The sequence below is a fragment of the Centropristis striata genome, chromosome 20, assembly GCF_030273125.1.
Source record: "Centropristis striata isolate RG_2023a ecotype Rhode Island chromosome 20, C.striata_1.0, whole genome shotgun sequence".
NCBI lineage: Eukaryota > Metazoa > Chordata > Actinopteri > Perciformes > Serranidae > Centropristis > Centropristis striata.
Genome location: NC_081536.1, coordinates 28,945,522 through 28,966,346, shown reverse-complemented (window position 1 = coordinate 28,966,346; position 20,825 = coordinate 28,945,522).

Genomic DNA, 20,825 nt, shown 5'->3' with positions numbered 1-20,825 from the left:
TAAGTAAGTCATGTAGTTATGAGGGTGAAGTGAGCCATGGAAGTTTTGTAAAAGCAATTTACTGTTGTTGTCACACGGGACACAAAGCCTGTTCTCCTGAGTGTAAGTCCACCTAAAAGTGAAAGTCCACTACATCACTAAGTGACATTGTTAAACCAGGGAATCGGTGTGCCCAGCACGAAAAAGGATCCCCTGTAGAACCTGATAATGTAATAAATTCCCGATGACGTAATAACCCTGATAATGTAATAAAAATCTGCACTTGAGTCCATTGAAAATGTAATAAAACCTGATAATGTAATAACTTCCCGATAATGTAATAAAGTGCATTTCCCAATAATGTAATACACTTTTTACCAATAATGTAATAAAGTATAACATTAATGGGAGGTTATTACATTATCCGGTTAGTCTTCATTTCGCAAGTCCCAATGTAATAATTCCCCAATATTGTACTTTATTACATTATCGGGAAGTTATTACATTATCAGGTTTTATTACATTTTCAATGGACTCAAGTGCAGATTTTTATTACATTATCGGGAATTTATTATATTATCAGGTTCTACATCCCCATTTACTTTTTTTCCCCATTCATTGCTTCACATAACATGCCACAAGTATCTGTGTTAAGAAGTCATGGTCATTTGACGTAATTTTATGAGACCGGGCTTTGTGGATGACACTTAAAAGTCTGTAGTGTGCATGTGAGTCTGAAGAGTCTATTTTGTATTTTCTTTGCATTACAAAATAACTGATAACTAAGTAGCAGAAAGGTTCAAAGTATTTACTCAAGTTTATTTAAAGTGCCATTAACCAAAGAGTATTTGCACACTTCACCCAGCTGGACTAGGAGGAAAAAGACTTGTTTTAAGCCTTAATATGAAAAAAACCTCTCAAATCTGCAGCAGAAGTTAATTCGAAAGAAAAGGAAGCTTAGTGAACCAAGGCTCCACATGCAAAATATATATTTTTCTGTTGAATAGATAATAAATTACATATTTTGTTGTTAGCTTGAAGGACATGTACTTGAAATGGATCAGTTTAACATTCTAGTTCTGGTGAATTTACTGAACCTGAAGACCTGAAGATTTTTGACAAGCTTTGTGTTACCTTCACGGCTCTCTGGTAGAAGGAATCTGCCAGATAACTCATTTTGTGTGGTTTGTTCAGCACCTTGAACCTTCCTTTGTGTATAAAGCATGCTCTATAAATAAAACTGCCTTGTCTTGCCTCAAAGTTTGCCGGGTGGTAGAGTTTTTTCTGCCGAATCCAGCAAATTTCTGCTACCGGAGGGTCTTTGGGGCTCGAGTGCCATGAAGGGAAGCTAAACACAGTTCATCTGCACAAGCTGAAATAACACAAAGTTGATTCAAAATCTGCAAAGTAAGTCTTTAAGTAAAGGATCTGAATACCTTCATGCAAAGTATTTCTTTCATCAAAACCAAAATTATCTTTAATGGTATTTTTTTTTTAGCTTCTTTGTTTCTGTCTGTATCTTTCGTTATTTTATAGGCTGAGAAACACATATAAACAAGTTTGCTGCGACTGTACTATTAAGAAACAGCCTTAAATAATAACAAAAAAACAGAGAGGTTTCATGAAAGGCTCAGAGCAAAGAGCAGAATCCTTCAAAAGATACACAGCTCTTCTTTTTGACTCAAGTCTCTTTTCTAAAGCCTCTGCTCTGTCAAAGGTATCGCAGTCCAGTTAGCCCCGTCCACTAACTCCCTTCCGGCCAGTAAATGCCAAGGCCAACTATTAGCGGCAACCCCTGCCTGGCCTGACGGTGGTGGTGGTGTGGATTGACCGCTGCAGGGCTGAGAGGTGGGGGGTCAAGGCTGGATTAGTGCAGCGATGGAACTCCAGTGAGGAAGATGTGTAGCCCCGCGGACACACGCTACATGAAATGTTTATAACTCTGGAAGCCTGGAGTGATGGATAGATAGAGAGGGAGAGGTGGAGAGAGGAGGCATCGTGGGGATATGAACGGGTGGAGGGCGGCAGGAGGGGGTAGATGGACAGAGATAGAGAGAGAGAAAGGCAGAGGTCAATAGCCTTCAAGGCAACAAATAGATGCAGAAGCTTCAGTATCACATGTGTAAACAGCGTGAGGGAAGATACTAAAATGTCCAAAACACACAAACAAATAGGAGCAAGTTTGAAGTCTTTTATTTATTCTATCAAGACTAAAAAAAAAGACATCAGAAAGTAAGATTTAGTGCTCCGAGTTGTTTTAAAAGACAAACCAGTGGTTTTGAATGCTTTGCCCCACTCACTATAAAGCACTCCCTGTATACTATATGACTATTCTGCAAATCAAATATGGATATACTGCTATATAGAGATCCATTTTGTCCTCTTTGTTTCTGTGCAACACAAAAATCAATCACCAGGCTGGTGAAACTAGCTGGAGTTGTGCAATACATCACAGTGAACATCAAGTTTGCATACATTGTTGTAAAAGATATATTGTGCAGACTTTGCAATTCATTGCTCTGCTATGAAAACCCAAATGTTAACTTTGTATGCATCGCAGTAAACAACCTTGTTTCAACTCCCGTAACTTCACCGGTCATAAATTTTCCAAAACATCTCAGACTAAATTTGGGGGAAATTGTGTATAAGAAAAGTATCAAGCTAACTTTCTGATTCCGCTGTGTTAAACATCAAAAAACAACAGTATGCATACAATTCTGTGAGTGTATATTAACACAAGTGTATCAGATTGAACTTTAAATATACTGTCTTTGACTGTTTTCACATTGTATTTATTACTGTCACAATCTGGGCCTCTGTCCCCCCCTCTAGGACAGGGATGGGCAACTTAAATGCTGGAGGGGGCCACAATTTTTCATGGACACTACCACAGGGCCACATATAGGAGCGTGCACTTCACCAGATATGATGAAACTGCTATTTTAAATATGTTTACAGTGCAGTAACTTAACCCTCTATGGTACGCATTATGATGCCAGTTAGGAAAAAAATGTTTGAAGTGTTTTTTTGTCTTAAAATAGACTAAATAAACATAATCTGAATAAAAACTTCAGGGTACAATACATAACATTTAACATTTAAAAACAATATAAAAGGAACTTTTTAAACCGGTTTCTTGTCTGAATGTTGTCTGTAGGCAAAATCGTGCCATTTAACCAACAACCCATTGAAATGATGATGATTTTTTCCAGATGTGACAAATTAAAGCATTGCTAGTGGTTTCCTTTACTCTTCCCTCTTTTTTAAAGTATCGCATCACTTAAAAACATGCATTGTAGAAATCTGACAGGCCAAAAATGGGTCTGTTGCCTGAGGGCCGCACCGTACCATAGAGGGTTAACATATTTCATGCTCAAATGCATGTATAACAGTAAAAATAGGAATACAAAAGGTTTGAAGCAAATAAAAAATAACCACTTACTGTGGTTCTTTCTTTTTTTTTCAGTGCAAGAACAGCAGACCAACATTAATTGAAAGAAGTCATTTTTTGCATTTTTACACTGCACTTTTAAGATTTCATGCTCAAATGCATTAGTTGTACTGAGGGCCACTTCAAGTGAGGGGCCTCCATTTGCCCATCCCTGCTCTATGACCATTTCCACTTCTTTATAAAGCGTTTATTTTCTTCCAGTGCATCAAATGCCTTTTGACTCCTCACCTGCCCCAGCTATATCTCTGACTCTGACACCAGCCACTCCCTCCTGCCCTGCAATAAGCCCTTTCCCTCCAGTCCCGGTCACCTGACCTTCCCCGCCCACCTCCTCACCTGTTCAGACTTTCTCTCATCAGCGCTGCAGTTGCCTGACCTTCCGCTCTTCCTGCTCACCTGCCTCCCATTTGTGCTAATCTGCCCAGTTGCACATGAACCGTTTTTCAACTTCCACTCTGTCAGCTATTGTTTCATGCCTCTATCTGCTTTTGCATCCTTCCTCTGTTGCCTCCTGACACCAGCCATGAAACTTATTTATATTTTATCAGCATGAGTGTTCAACTTGAAAACACAAAAATCACCATATTTGGAGACATGTGGCTTCTACTTTAATTAAACTGCAGGTGACGATAAAAAAAAAAACATGTTCAACAGTTCACAGAGTGCAATGTGAGCAAGTTTTAATGAGTCTACATTGATTTTAATACCATATGGAAACCAGTGGGCGTGTGAAACAACAGACAGTCAATGCTTAACACAGCAAATATAGCTTAATCTTCATTTGGAAATAGTAGGAGAAAATCAAACATAGATGACTTGTAATTACAGAAAATTTGAAAACACCGTTTTCTTTATAATCTATGTAAAGTTTTAAAGACATTTATTCGTTCTTACTACACTGTAAAAAAATATCTGTAGATTTTACGGTGAAAAACTGCTAAACCATGACAGTAAAAGGCGGTAAAATGATAAATGAGTTAATTCAGTTCAGTTACAATGAAACACTGTAAATGTATATATCAGCCAAAACAGTATTTTTTTATAGTTTTGTTTTTTAAAAATACATTACTCTACTGTAAAATACACTGTAATATGTATTTAATGTAATATATATACAAGCCATCACTTTTGCATTTATTTTTTGTAAAAATACTTTTTGTCACTGTTAAATGTACTAAACACCATATCTCTAACAGAAATATACTGTAATATTAAATGGTACAATCTTTAATTTATGCTGCATTTATAAAGTATTTTCTTGTCAAGTATATGGCAGAACAGCATTTATTTTGATGGAAAAACCTTTTATTTATAAAAATGGAATAAAATGGCAATCTTAAACATGAAATCAACAGTGCCAACATCTTTTTACCGAAATAATTTTAAAAAGTTGCACCGTATTTATTACGGTAAATTTCTGGCAACCAAAGCTGCCTTTTTTTTTTACCGTAAAAACAACATTTTACAGTGTATGTCTTTAGAGGCCTTTTTTGTAATTGTATGACTAACTGACTAACATGCAGGCTGCTTTTTACCTCTTTAAGCACGTTTCCATTAGTGTAAAAAGTGTCCGGAAAGTGAAACTGGGAAAGTTTCACTTCGCAGGCTTTTAAAAGCGGCACATGTTGGTGTGGCGTTCTATGTCACATCCCGCTTAGCTTTCTATCCAATCAGCAACCAGGCTCTTTTCAGGGGAGAAAAATGTCCCTGCTCTTCGATAGGGCCAAATAAGGGCCAGTCAAACTGCCGCTAGGGGCGGCTCACATTCAAATTAGAGGCGTTTCGGCGAGGGAGACTCACCTCATTCTGGGTAGTTGATCCAACGCAGCCATAGAAAACAAACTTTGTCAACACAGACACATTACTAGACATGTTTATTCACACTTAGCGAGAGGTTCATGTACTGAGGGTTACTGAGAGCAGACAGTCATTGTGACACTCCCACAGAAAACGCTCACACACAAAAACATCCAGCACATTTTAAATTCTTAGCTGAGCGGAGCTGGAAAGAATACTGAAATATTTAACTCAAAGAGAAGTGGAGTTACTTTTGTCAGCAGCATGCTTTGTACTGCCAACATCAAACTTTTATCTCTTATAGCCAGAGGGTGTACTTTGAAAACAATATTAAGCTCTGAGGGCCATTCAGATGTTTCCCATAGGTTCTAGTCAATACTCGACTGCACGGCAGGTGTGGTGTTTTTCGATGTTCCGACTGTTTGGGTGAGAAGTTTGCAGACAAGTCTGAAAATCCTGAGGTTAAAGCCAAAAGATAAAGTGTACGCATAGCAATTAACCCATAGAAATAGTAGTGGCAACCTTAACATTCCCTTCAGCACAATACTAAATAGCAGCTTTTTGTCCAGTTACCTGCCTTGAATATTAATAAATTGCTGTTACTTTCATGAGAAAATTGGCTTCTGCATAAGCAATCTGTTCAATCCCAAACACAAGTTTATATTTCCATCATTTATTGTAATTATTATTTGGATATCTTATTTTTTAAAGTAATTAGCCCCAAAGCTCAAGCCAGATGGTGTGAGAGAATATTTTTTTTAGCGTGGTGTAAAGTGCATTCCCTATTTCCATATGCATCAAGTGAACCAGAGGTCTGACACGCTCACATTAGAGCTGACATGGACCTGAGCGTCAAGTGAGCTGCTGGATCCCACTCCTGTATGTCGGGAGTTCACAATGGAAAAGAATAATACGTGACATTGTGCTCAGAATTTCTCAAAATGAGAATAGTAGAAACACACCCCCATTCACATCTGCCTGCATGTATCCTGGAGAATGTTCCAGCTTTGAGACTACAATGGGCCATTTTCACAGCAGACAATTTTCCCTGTCATAGTCATAGACTGTATGAAAATGATGGGAATCGTCATTGTGATGTCACCCGTTGGATTGTGGACAGATTTCATTTTTTTAATGTGTTTTTTTTAAACTGTGTAGAACGGATGATGCTAACCAGGTTATCAAGGGGCAAATATTATCCAAAATTCACCAACAATCAACTCCTTACAGTGTCAAACCAAACACTGAACAAGACATTTTAAGCAGCCATTGTGTTTACTTTGAGGAAGTGAAAACACACTTTGAAAGTTTAAGTTCTAAGAATTAATCATAAGTTAGCCCTGCCCTAACACACACTAATAATTTAATAAGTAATTTGCAAAACAAAATGCCATGCTGTATTGAATAAAACTTGAATCTACTGATTGAGACTAGGAATGGGAATGTTTACTGAGGTCATAAATCAAGTGAGAAGTTATATTCCTTTTATACAATCAGACTTCTTGTTGCAGATAGTGGAGTCGTCCCCAGCTGGAACTTTAGATATAATACAGGTCTGAGGCCTTTCCACATTAGCTTCACTTCTTGGTCATAGTAGAAAAATCAAGACTGGTCTGCCCTCAAAAGCAACAATATAAGGCTTTGTACAGGCAGCAACATACGACTCATATTTACGTTTTAGACTGTCCTCCTCCATCCATTAGTACAATTATCCTGTTAGCTTTGTGTTTATTTTTGGTTATGTGTTGCATCTTATTTGTGGTTATAGAATTTTGCTCATTTGTCATGTGTTTAATTACTATAGATTCTGTACATTTAATTGTTTTTCTCTTCTGTTATTAGTTATTGTTTTGTTTTAATTTCCTAACTGGTTGCTGTCTGGTCTCCCCCATTCAGGTGCTGAGCCTACGATGGTGGATTGGTGTCCTGGGCTCGGTGTCCCCTTTGTCTTTGCACTTGGTTGATTCTTTTATTTTTATTTGCTTTATTTATCTCCTTTGGATGCAGTTTGTCACAGTAGGTCTCAGCACTGATTTGCTCCCCTTATTTCCCCTTAGCGGATAATTTTTTCCAGTAGTTTTAAAACAGAAAATTGTATAAATGACAGTATTTTTTTTATATTAAGGAACTGCCGTCTCTGCCTTGTCGCATAACGGATCTCAGTGCCTTCCTTCATTTGGGTTAGTCCACTTAAAAGAAATCTCTGGGTGAAATTCCCAGGGTGGCGTTGTCTGGAAACAATTTAAATTTATCAATACTGCCTTAAAAGGCATACCCCTATACCTTGCACTGCCACAATAGGTCAGTGGTTTTGTAGCCTAAATTCACAGAAACTGCGGCCATCTTTACAACCAGGAACCTTACATGGATGTATAGTGACGTGTCAGCTATTTTTAGAACACTCCGCTCTGTACCGTGAGCTGCAAAACGCCCATATGTGTCGTTATGGGTGATGCTGACAGACGATCTATTCTGTCATTCAGGTTGGAGATCTTGTTGGAAGAAGCAAATGTTTATAAAATTATCAATAGATCTGTTTTATTCAGGTGTCTCAGTAAGTCACGACGGAGTGAAAAATTGTATTATTTACACCGGTGCTATTTGTCATGTCATAGATGTTTTGCGCTGGAGCTAAATACTGGATTTCTATACTGTATATGTCTTCGTCCAAATGTGAGTGGTAAGTGGTATCAAAGCATGAGAAATGTGTCATGTCTAAAAGTTGTGAAAAACTCTCTATAATGGATGTCCAAACGTGGATATTAGTGGAACTTGGGCAATAGGAAAAAAAAATCATACAAAAATGGATTCAGTTGCTGCCATCATACCTAGTGTGCCTCTCAGCAGAAAAGGCAACACACAATTATTGGCCTAATTAAATAACATGGCACACTGCAAAGCTCATTTTGAGATAACCTCCATTTATTATTTTAGACTGCATCGTGTTTTATTTAAAGTGCTTCTGTCCCTAATTTTATGCATTAGTGGTGTAAAAATGTTGTTACTGTATGAAAGCAGAAAAAGTGTTTGTTTTGGAGTGGCCTTTAGGGACCTTCCATTAGACTTCTATTTTGGAAAGTACTCTCTCAGCAGTTCCTCCACCTGTATCTCTGAAGCTCACAACAAAGCTCAGGCAGAGACACATTAATGCTGACCTTCTGCCCTTTTCTCTCAACTTCATATTTCACTGTGATTTAGTTTTTCCTTTTTTTTTCTCGACAAAACAAAGTAAACAGAATCGTCCGGAAGAGAGCCAGAAGAAAGCACCACTCTTGAGGCTAAAAGCTCTTTTCTTTAAGGTAAAGTACAGGGTTGAGAAAAGCCAAGGCTGTGATTGAAGTAAAGAAAAAAGCATTGCAGCATGCATGGATCCACTCTTCTTAGTTCATATGCATCCATCCATCTGAGGCCACTTTACCCAGCTCTGAGTCACAGTCGTAGCAGAGTACCCAAATTTACCTTCCTCCAGCTCCTCTCAGAACATCTCCCAGAAACACAATATTCTCAGGTCAGTTGAAATATTTTCACAGTGTTTGTAAGTCTTCTGTGTATGTGCACAGATTCCCTCGGGGGCGCCCCTGGCTAGTATCAAGGATAATAGGACTGGATACAATACAGCAGTCACCCCTTTTGCTGCCTTTTGCCAATTTGTCAAATTGACCGACAACAGTACTGCAGCAACAACAACAAAAATCAGTATAGCCCATAATGCATTTTCCCATAGGCCACTGTGATAAATATAATGTCTGTAAAATAGGTCTGTCTGGTTTTGCTCTTAACCCTTTGATGCACAACATGGGTCAAAAATGACCCGCATTCATTTCCCATGTTATTTAATGCTGCTGTGTGTTTCTGTGCTCTATCTTTTGATATCAATTTATTTTATGATTGAATATTCCAAGTAATCTTTAAATATCCTGTTTTTGGTAACAACAGATCATTATTTCCATTTTGCCTCTCATACTTTATGAAGCAAAAAAAGTTTTTGTATTATTACATATAGCTAACTACTTAGCTAAGTATCTTGCTAAGCAAACTACTTAACTACTTAGTTAGCTAAGTAGTTAGCTTAGCAAGCTACTTAGCTAAAAAATGGATGGGTCATTTTCACCCATGTTGTGTATTAGAAGAGTGACACAAAAAGGGATTTTGTTTAAAAAATAATAATAAATGAAAACATAAAATTAGGATGCATGATGATCAAAAACAAACTAATATAGTTTAATGCAAAGATATATAACATGAAAACGTATACATATCGGGTCACTTTAGACCCATATTGTGCATCAAAGGGTTAATATAATGACTCTTTTACCACCACATTGTATAAAACTTCCCCTTAACGCCCTATTTTTTATTATGATGGCACTATCTCAGTGTAAAGTTCCTGGGTTCTGTGGTTTCCAGAAAGAGACACTATTGTGCATGTGCAGCACCCCACATAACATTAAAGTAAAGGAAGAGAAATGATTACTTTGGTATGTGCTGGATGAGCAGTTTTTCCTGAATGGATGCCACCTTGAAGCTAGTTATTATGCTACCAACTGTGGTGGCATCCTAATCAGGTGCCTGATACATCTACACTGGCTCCTCTTGACAAAACAGTTCTGTTTCAAGTTCTTTCACTCATTTGTGCAAACAAGGAAACTTGATTCTGTGTCCTTTTTAGCTTGGTGTCTTTTTGTTCAGGCTTGGCACTTAAAATATATATATATATATATATATATATATATTTAATCAACAAGACTAGCTGAACAAGATTTGCCTTTGGGTTGTCATCAGAAATGTGCTGGCATGAGCACTATGAGCAAATGTCAGTGGCACCAGGCTACTTTATAAGAACACTGTGACAGGGAGAAGAAGACAGAAAGAAATCAGAATGACACTCGTTATAGATATTGCAGATCTTCACTAAGGCCAATGGTGCTCCTTGGATGGCCCCATTTCCTGAGTTGGTTTTCTCATTCCCATTCTCATTTTATTATCATATCAATAAAGAGCAAAGAAAATCAGGTCAGCCATGAAATATCCACCAATTTTATTTGCAGACATTTCAAGTTGTTGTCCCGACTTGAGGGGGTGTTAACATGAATTTTCTCAGTTATTCTAATACCAGATGAATTCAGCACAAATGCTCTATCTTGCCATGTTAATAAAAGTTACAAATAATTTGTGATTTGGATCTGCTCCAAAATGAAATGGATTATTCCTTGGCTCATGCTACGCCCTTCCAGTCGACTAGTAGTTTTTCTGTAATCCTGTAGACAAACAAACCAAGGGGACCTTTTGGGCTTTGGTTAGGAGCCACAGCTACATGCTATATATACTTTCTCACAGGTTTGGCAAGAGTATGTCGTAAAGCACCACACGGCTTTTCCTTTTATTGTAGGAGACTATATATAGAGGCATTCAGGAAAGAGTTGTATGACAAACAGCAGAGTGCATGTCATATCAGAGCCTTAAGAAGTTGGACTGTGTTTATCATTATACTCATTGAGTTTCATTACTGGCTTGGGAAATCGTACAAAATACCATCTTTGTATGTTGGCAGGCTCTCATTGGTTAGTTTTTATCTATAAATGTATTCTTGGGCTGCTCCCCTCATATCTGTGTACATACATGTGTCGAAACCAAACTAAACATGGTCTACGCTCACAAATCATTGTCCAGATGCTGGAGCCAAGAGTGAGAACTGAGTTAGGTAAGAAAGCTTTTAGGTACGCCCCTTTATCATGGAACAATTTGCAAAAGGAATTGAAATTGTCTGAGTTGATCACAATTGGTGAATTTAAATCGATTCTAAAGGATAAAGAAATAATATTATAATAATAAGTCTCTACTGAGGCTCCTTCAGTGTTGTTGTGATGGCTGGATATTTGTATGTAATTGAATTTAATTGTTTATGTTAACTGTTCTTGGCCAGGTCTCTCTTGCAAAAGAGATTTTTTAATCTCAACAAGACTTTTACCTGGTTAAATAAAGGATGTGTGTGTGTATGTATATATATATATATATATATATATATATATATATATATATATATATATATATATATATACATATATATATATATACATATATATATATATATATATATATCCCGATGTGACCACCAAAATCATGTCCCTCTTTGAGTCCTGACTGTGCTCTGCAAGCTTATTCACAAAGCCAAGTCCTCCACGTCCAAAAATGTAAAAGTGTCCCGTTAAAGACGAAACATTAACTTTGTGTGTTCTAAGATCAATGCCTCTGAAATTCACCTTTATGTGTTAATCCTATTGAGACCCGGCTATAAGGCCTTACACTTCAAAAGGTCTTGAGCAGCATGAAATGAAGTAATTACAACAACATAATTGTGTTTATACAGGAGTCAGAACAAAGACCTCTTAAAGAGAATGTAGCCAAGTGTGTACATTTTGCTCGTAAGTGAAACATTCATTATGCCTGATCAAAGTATATCCAGCGGGGGAGAGAGTGGGAGGAGAGACGAAAGGATGATGCAAGTGGTGCCTTTCATATGCTTAAGGGACAGCAGCAAAGAAAAAGGCAGCCCGCAGCCCCAATGCCCTGTCCTAATGTCGTCATCATCACAGTGTGAGGGAGACAGAACAGAGCCAAAGAGAGTCGACCGCTGGAAAAGTTTGCATTCAGTTTACACCGAGGAATCTGTGAAGAAGGCAAAGTCAGATACAACAAAAGCACAAGTTTGAGTGTTACTGTGAGATAAATCCAACAGCCTGCAGCATCATTAACTTATAGTCAAGTTTGGTCTCTGAAGTTTTAAAGGTGTTTTAAACACTGGCAGTAATTTGTTTTTCTGGTTCTTGGCAAATATACAATTCTAAATGTTTTTTGGATACTTGTTATTGGAAAGACCAGTTTGTCTTCAAACACTGCACTTCAAAATAAGGTGTGTCTAAAAACAAGATAAAAACACTAAATCTGAGGGAAATGATCTTGCTGCCTGGGCAGATAATTTCACTTGACAAGATTTCTCAAATAAAGATTGTTAAATCTAGAAATAAGCATGTTGAATGCTTAAATAATAAGCAGAAAAAAGTTCTCAGCAAAAAAATTTTTTTTATCTTGGTAAGAAACAAATAATTTCCAGTTCATCCCTGCATGCAGCTTTAATTTATCTTGTTTCAAGAGTTAATTTCTTATTTTAAGCGTACAAAATTCTTATTTCTAGATTTAATAATCTTAATTTAAGAAATATTGTCAAGGGAAATTATCTGTCTATGCAGCAAGATCATTTCCCTCAGATTTAGTGTTTTTATCTTGTATTTAGACACACATTTTCGCAGTGTGCTGAAGTTCAGCACATTATTTTACAATATGACTGACCAAAAATGGATTCAACTGGAACGACAATGCTAATCAAGTTGCATGCTGTTTGCTAAATCAATGCAATCTCATCCCTCCTGCTCAGTAATCGAGTTCTCTCTGGGTTACTTGAGTGGCCCTAATATCCTTTTTATCAATGGACTTAACAGAGGACTGTTAACAGGCTAATCAGACTTCCTTTGGGATGGTCACTGTGTAAGAGGAGGCGATAATATAGACATCCGTATCTTGATTTTTAAGGGTAACATGGTAGAGTACACGTTGTATTTGTAAATTAACTCTATGGAGTTTTGGGCTATTTTGTCCATTTTTGAATCCTTTTCATCCTGCCTGTATACACCATGTAAAAAATGTTTAAATGCCATGTTGGTATGTATTTTTTCAACACAACCTCACCCATATCACCTAATAATAATTTATTTTTTATTCTGACTTACTGGATCAACATTTTGAACCAAAAAGAAACAAAGAAAAACCAACATAAATGTGATCTTGTGATTGTGTGTGATCCTGTCATCCAACTCTGGTTTTTGTTCTAGTGGGCCTCTATTTTATTTGTGTCCTGTGTGTTTAACGTAACACTTTTGGTCATTTTGTGTCTGTGTAAGTCATTTTGTGTCTATTTGGTCATTTTAATGTCTTCTGTTGTGTCTTTTTTAGTTATTTAGTGTCTTTTTTAGTTATTTTGTGTCTTCTTTTTGGTCATTTTGTGTCCTTTTTAGTCATTTTATGTCTTCTTTTGTGTTTTTTGGTCATTTTAATGTCTTCTGTTGTGTCTTTTTTTGGTCATTTTGAGTATTTTTTGGTCATTTTGTGTCTTTTTTTAGTCCTTTAGTCCCACATGAAATGTGATTTTAAATATTTGTCTTACTTTCAAAACACTATCATGCTCAATAAAGAAATTTAAATGTTGCAAATGTGAACAAAGGTTGCAAATCTAACATATAAGAGGGTTCCATCCAGTTCTATAACTTTAGACTAAATATATTTGAGCTTGTCTCCAGTTTTACTTGGTATATCATCATCAAACTGAAACTGGCCTCATGGAGTTTACAGCCAGAACTTTAGAGGTAAATTTACAGTAGGGCTCCACGCTGCTTTGTTTTCTAGTCTGGATGTGATGAAGAAGTCTGGATTTGGAGCTTTTGGAGACTCCAGAGGGTTAAGAATTAAGGGTTAAGGTTGAAATCAGTCCTCACATGAAAATGTCCTCACTCTCAGCTCATTGGTCCTCACAAGAATATAAATATGAGAGCAAATATGTGTGCGAGGGTGTGAGATGCTGTAGGGTATGATAAAAAAAAGGGACACATACACCTACACACTGACACACTGTCCCCCATTGCTTTCCTGCTGGAGGGTCTGATGAAGCACTGTGGAAACACAGATGGATGACAAGGAACTGCAAAACACTGAGGTATGGTTGTCTCCACCAGCTGTAACTAAACACCAACCAGGAAGGATGATTCGGTTCTTCATTAAAGCTGAAAATGCGTCACATTTTTCACCACGACTTGTTGTTCTTTATTCAGAGCAAAAATATCATCGTAAGAAGAGGTACCATAAAACATGAATATAAAGTTGGATGTCAGTTGGAGAGATTGCTACTCAGAAAACTTTCTTTTTCTTTATTGTGCCATTTTTACCACATGTTGTGTCTAAGTGGTTGCAGATAAGCTACTCTGATTGGCTGGTTTATAAACGATTGGTAAGGTGTCTCCTGGTTCGTATGGAGATTTAGTAGAGACAAAACGAAATGACATGTCTTTGTAGGCCAACCCAAAAGTAGCATCGCCATGGGGTCTACTGAGAATTAGCCTGTGGGTTTTTGCACTGGATTTTGGATCTTTTTGCAGAAAATAAGCTCCGTGGCAAACACTAGTTTCTGATGCTGGATAATCTTTTAACACCACTTTTATGACGTTTGAAGCATTAATGCAGCTGACAGAAGTAAAAAGCTCACGTTATGCTATAGCTAGGGTTGCCAACTCCCTGAAAAATAAATAAGGGAACTCATTGGCAGGGCCGACCGACCCGATTGCCTTCACCTATCCTGGCGTGGTGAAATTTTTTAGCCCCTTTTTTGTGAGTGAAATGATTTTTTAACGATTTGACTCGAACCTGAATTGAATTAGTTGCATATTTTTGTGTGACATGAATACATGGAAAACAAATTATTATCCAGCAATTCACTTTCATACAAAATGACAATTAGACCCTGTTCTTCAAAGATGTAGTGAAGTTTGCTGATAGCAATTGATTTACTCCTTTTATTGGCTTTTAAAATGCAGCATGTATGCAACTGATTGGCCATTTTGGAAGATTTTGGCATTCCATAATTCCAAATTGGTACAGTAAAAAAGCATGAAATTCATGTCATGAACACATGGGGACCTGGTCTTCAAGAATGCACTGGAGTTTGCTGATAACAATTTGATGAATACATGAATACAATTAAATGGCTATTTTGGAGTCATGCAGCTGACAAACTGGCTACCATAAAGTGCAATGTAATTGCGCACTAAATTTTAAAGTGGTGGTGTGACCGCAGTACTGGAAGCATGTTGTTTCAGGTCAGTCAGTCCACCATGGGCTACGGAAAAAGAGCTCCGGCACACCGTGCAGTGGCTTTATAGATGTTATCACGCACTTTTTCCACCCAGGTGTTTCCTTTTTCCCATGCCTCGTGTGTGAATATGCTGTCAGCTCATTGGTCACAGAGCAGGACGGGCCTGGGAACAAGTTTACCGTAAGTTTACATATAAAGCACCCTGTTATTCATTTTTCCATTGACGTTTACTGACTATTTTTTGACTGTCACAATAGTATGGAACAAAGTGCGTCCCTTTTCACCTCAATACGGGATGGGTGCTTTTGTTTCTAAATACGGGACGTTTCCGTTTTTCACGGGACGGTTGGCAAACCCTAGCTATAGCGAACTACACCACAGTCTTATGACTTCTACGTCACTACCGCTAGCTTCAGACGCTCTCCAACAAGCTAACCAGCTTCTAGTTAAGCTAGGGGAACCGTAGCCTAATAAATTGTTTATTACCTAATCTCTGAAAAACATAACTAGAGGCTGTGAAGCGGACTAGTGAGAGTCCGTGTCCGCGGTGATGACGTTTAATGACCCGGACAACCACTGAAGTCTCAGCCATTTGTTTGTGACCGCCTTTTTAAGGACACGTTAAAACCAAAAATATTCATGTCAAAACATAAAAATTCACAAGTGGGGGTATTTACTAACATATTTTATGTGGTACATCACAACGTGAACATCTCTCCAGCTTGTGTTAAACACAGACATTATTTCAGGCATCTAACCAAAAACACATTCAAACTGAGATTGAGAAGTGAGACCCAATGATGCTAACATGCTAACTTTTATTCCTGGTTTCCTAATTTCCTGGTTTAAGAACTTATTCATGTTGTGCCCTATAGCGCAAATGCATGAGTTTGCAAAAGGGGGGATCAGGAAATGATTATTAATCAGGAGATTATTTGTATTTTTGTTTCATTATTTGTATTTTTGTTTAATACAGCTGAACAGAGAAGATGTGATGCTGCTTGGCTGCACTGAGAGCAAGAGCAGTGACAAAGACAATACAATGCTGTCTGAGTGTGTTATTGTAGTTTTTGATTGCATTAGATTACACATACTGTAGTTTTCTGTTTTGCTGGTCAGGCTAAATAATGACGAACACGTTAATGGGTGCACAGAAACTTTAAACTTCAACACTGATTGTACGTGAGATTGTGTGTGTGTGTAGTCATACCTGTGCCTAAAATAACCCAGGTGCAATAAGTGTACTCAGGGAGCTTGTTCAATGCAGAGTTGATATATTGAGTGTCTGTGTAGTTTATTAACAGCAGTGAAGCTCTTCACACATGCTGAAAGGCTGCTGCCTGTCTCATTAGAGCTCCTTTTACAGTGTGAATATGAGTGTGTGCATTTGCATTTGCAGATGTTTTGTGTCAGTTTGTATCCCTGAGTGTTTGTGTGCGTGTGTGTGTGTGTGTGTGTGTGTGTGTGCGCTCTTGTGCATCTTCATCGGAGTTGAAAAACGCTCCAAATGCAAATCTGTGTAGAAACGACGCCAACCATAATAAAAACGCCAAAATCCTCAACCCCTATTATTCATCTTCTCTTTATTTCTCTCTCCCATCGATGAATGACTGCAACCCGTTTCATCTGTTCTGCTGGAGACCTGGCAGGAGGGAGGGATGAAAAGAGAGAAAAGCGGGGAAAAGGGCACGCAGTGAGGCGGCGACAGCCAGGAAAAGAGGGATGCTGGAGATGTTCAATTAAGCTTCCTATTTTTTTAGGCACCCGGTGGTTCGTTAATCTAGTGGAGATAAATATTATACAGCATTAGCTCCATTCATCCTGCTAAATCAATTCTCTCTTTTTCTTCCTTTCCCCCTTTTTTCTCTCACTTCCCTTTCACTTATTCAACCTCACAGAAAAAAAGCCGACAGAGAAAATAAATTGCTGCCTTTATAATAAGTGGTCCTAATGCAGATGAATGGTGCTGGATCTCCGAGCAGTGAAGCCTCTCACCCGTCTGCCACCGACTTTCATTTAGCTCCATAATAAACAGCAAGCGCCACTGAAAGCAATCTCCCACTGCTTCACTCTTTTTGCTCTAATTTTTTTTTTTAACTGTTGCCTTGAGCCAAGTCCAGCCCAGTCACTGTAGAGTGGATAAGAATTAACCAGCTCATGGTAAATATGAGGGTACTGCGCACAAATAACCAAATAAATGCTAATTAGAGATGAAAACAAATTGACTCACTTCTGTGGCTGTGAGGAGGCTTTGTGCTATCTGAAAAAAATACTCAAGGGGCATTTCTTGACTAATCTCAGGTTGGGCTTTGAGACTACAAATAGACAGTCAAACAGAAAATCTGCATTACAAACTGAAGTCTCGGTGCTTGGAAGAGATTTAAATATCAGACAGGGAAGGGAATAATAATGTTTTTTGTTATAATTATTATTAGCATTATACGTCTGTTGTGTGAGTAGCTTTTAGTTGTGCATTTAATGCCAGGTTAATGTTTAAAAGTAAATTAATGTTCATTAGATCAGCTGTAAAATTCATTAACCTTGCTTTAAACTATGTAAACAATAATTTAGATGTGATAAAGCAGGGATGGGCAACTGGAGGCCCGGGGGCCACATACGGCCCGCACCCTCAGTTGAAGTGGCCCTCAGTACAACTACATGCATTTGAGCATGAAATCTTAAAAGTGCAGTGTAAAAATGCACAAAATTACTTCTTGCAGTTAATGTTGGTCTGCTGTTCCTGCACTGAAAAAAAAAGAAATCACAGTTAGTGGTTATTTTTTATTTGCTTCAAAACTTTTGTATACTGTTAAACATGCATTTGAACATGAAATATGTTAAGTTACTGCACTGTAAACATATTTAAAATTGCAGTTTCATCATATCTGGTGAAGTGCACGGTCCTATATGTGGCCCTGCAGCATTTAAGTTGCCCATCCCTGTCATAGAGCAAACATAAGAACAAAATGTAACACAAACAAGATGTTTTAGATAAAAATAAAAAAGTAAAAGCAGCAATAAATATCTCTGTGCTTTATGAATCATATATTCAACAAATAAACACACAAATAATTTCTTTTCCACTAGCAGTTTATACATTTATTGTATTTCAAAGAGGTGAAGAGCAGTAAAACAGAATGAAAGTGAAAATGTTCTCGCTTCCCCCTCGTGCTACGTGACCATTTAAATAATGACATTCAATTTGAAACACGTCTCAGAAATGTGACTCATACAGTGGAAGTGAAGGGGATTTATTTTGAGGTACAGCATTTAGGAAACACTTTTAACAGCAGCATCTGTTGCCATGTTACTCTGGGCAGTCCACATCCACAGAACACATATAGTTTTATTTAAACTACCTCTACCCCTCGTCATTTGACCCTTGCTTTCAGCTACACTTGCAGATCACTGTTTTGGTGTCCTGGCACATCACTTTACCTGACTGTGTCGGTTCACTCGCAGTGCTCTTATCAGTGTTTCCAGCAGCAGCAGGCAGCTTGTTTTAGCAAAAAAAAAAGCTCTAAAAACACAATCCGCTACCTGTCCAGCATCAAACAGCAGACATGCACATGAAGTGACTAGCTGGTGGAGAAAGTGGAACATTTAGCAGCTAATGAGCAAGATATTTCCCTCAGGATTGGGAAGGGACCAGAAATAGAGCTGAAAGGAGAGTGAATATTAGATTTACTCTTTGCTGGATCAGCAGATATGTGCCTCCAAAAATAAAATAAAATAAATGCTCCACTTTTGCTGGATGTTTAAATAGAATGCTAAATACATAAAGACATAAAGGAGGAGGAGGACTGGTCACAAGCAAACAGTTAAAAGATGAAGCTCAAATAAAGGTAAAAAATCTAATTTTCAGTTTTTAAATTAAGTGCAGCAGAACAACTTCAAACAGAAGCTTTTTGTAAATAAAGATGTCTGTTGCATGTTCAAACTTTGTTATTGTGTTTGCACTCTGTCCACCCACTCACAGTGGATCCACAATCCTTCACAAAGACACACGTGTACCGTTATACAATCAAAAGAGTTTGCAGACAAATGCAGATGCAGAGCACCCTTGACAGCTGGCTCAATACGTATTGAGTGAGTGTGAGGTGAGACCAAGGCGAGAGGAAGACGCTTTCACAGAGGCAAACATACGGATGCACAGATACACTCACACCTTCAGCTCTGAAAAGATGGAAATACAAAACATGTGACTGTTTTACAATTCAGCGTGAAGAAGTTATCAAATTGTGGAGTGTTTGTGTTCAGGCACGTGTATTGATAACAAAAACCACTGACAGAGAACAGAACTGGTTCAAGCTTGTTTTTATAGTGAAGATTTGAGTACAGGTGCGTCTCCCGTGTTTAATCCGTCGTGTATGTGATCACGGTCGAAACTGTCGCTAAGCGATTAGCATACTTCACCTCTGGAGTCTCATTAAATCTGGGGGATTTTATTTTTTTATTTATCTTATTTTAACTTTTATAAATTTTAGTTTTAGTTTCAAGTTGTGGAAGAAGAAGTTTATTAAAAGTTCATGCCTACATCATGAATGTAAAGAGTTATAATAAAACATTTCAAAATGCATGTGCAACTCAGTTAAATAAAAGTCTGTTGGTCCAGTCATATATTGTGTCGTAGTTTTCTGAAAATCTTGGCTCGTTCTCATGAACCCAATATCGTGTCTCGTCTCGTGAGCTGAGAGTATCGTCACACCCCTAGTCTTTCCCTTTCACTCTGAACATCTCTCCATCAATAAAGCTCTAAAATGCCCAAAAAATATCTTTTAAATAAATGGACGGAGTCACCGTGATGTCACCCATAGGGTTCTGACGAACTGATTAATCCAGGGATCTCTGATTATTGTTGTTGTGACAACAATATTCAGACACACCTGGATGAATAAGTTTGTCCAATAATGGCAGACAGGAAACAAAGGAGCTGGCTGAAGTTCAGGAAGTAGTGCAGCTGTGAATAAAGCCAATTGTAGTTTATAAGTGGTTGACAAGTGGTTCTTTTAGCTTTCTTGTGCACCTGAAGTCTGAAACTAAAATGTAAGGGATACTGGAGCTTGGTTGGGGTGGTGGGACTGCTCGCAGCAGACAGCAGAAAATTTCCCTTAATTTCAAATCCAAAACTTGACAGGTATGTTCGTGGTTGAAATAAAAAAGGGTGCAGTTTCTGTGAATTTAGGCGACAAATCCACTTACCTAGTTTTAGGGCAAAAACTTTTAGTGTTATAAAAGACAGTTTAAACAGGAAATAAATGTACACAAATGCTGGAAGTGAAGTAGTTAAGAGGGGGATGTGACTACTGTAACTTACATAAAAACATGATTCATAAAAAAAACATGGAAGTTACATAAAATAATGTTTACTTTTGTTTTCACATGGGCCACAAACCCTGTTCTCCTGATGAAAGTCTCTATAAACATTAACAACATCAAAACTCTGTAAGTATTACGGTGTGTTCAGACCGGACGCGTAGCCAATTTTCTACTACTCGCGCGTTCTCGCGCGAGTAGTTGAATTTACTCGCGTCACTCGCGCGAGTAAATAACTCGCGAATTTTCGCCCAAGAGACTATTTAGCGCCAAATAATTCCCTCCATTTCATTCTGTCATCAACCATGACAAGCATAGCGTCCCTGTACCTACAACAGATAGCTGAAATCTCATTGTCACAACTTA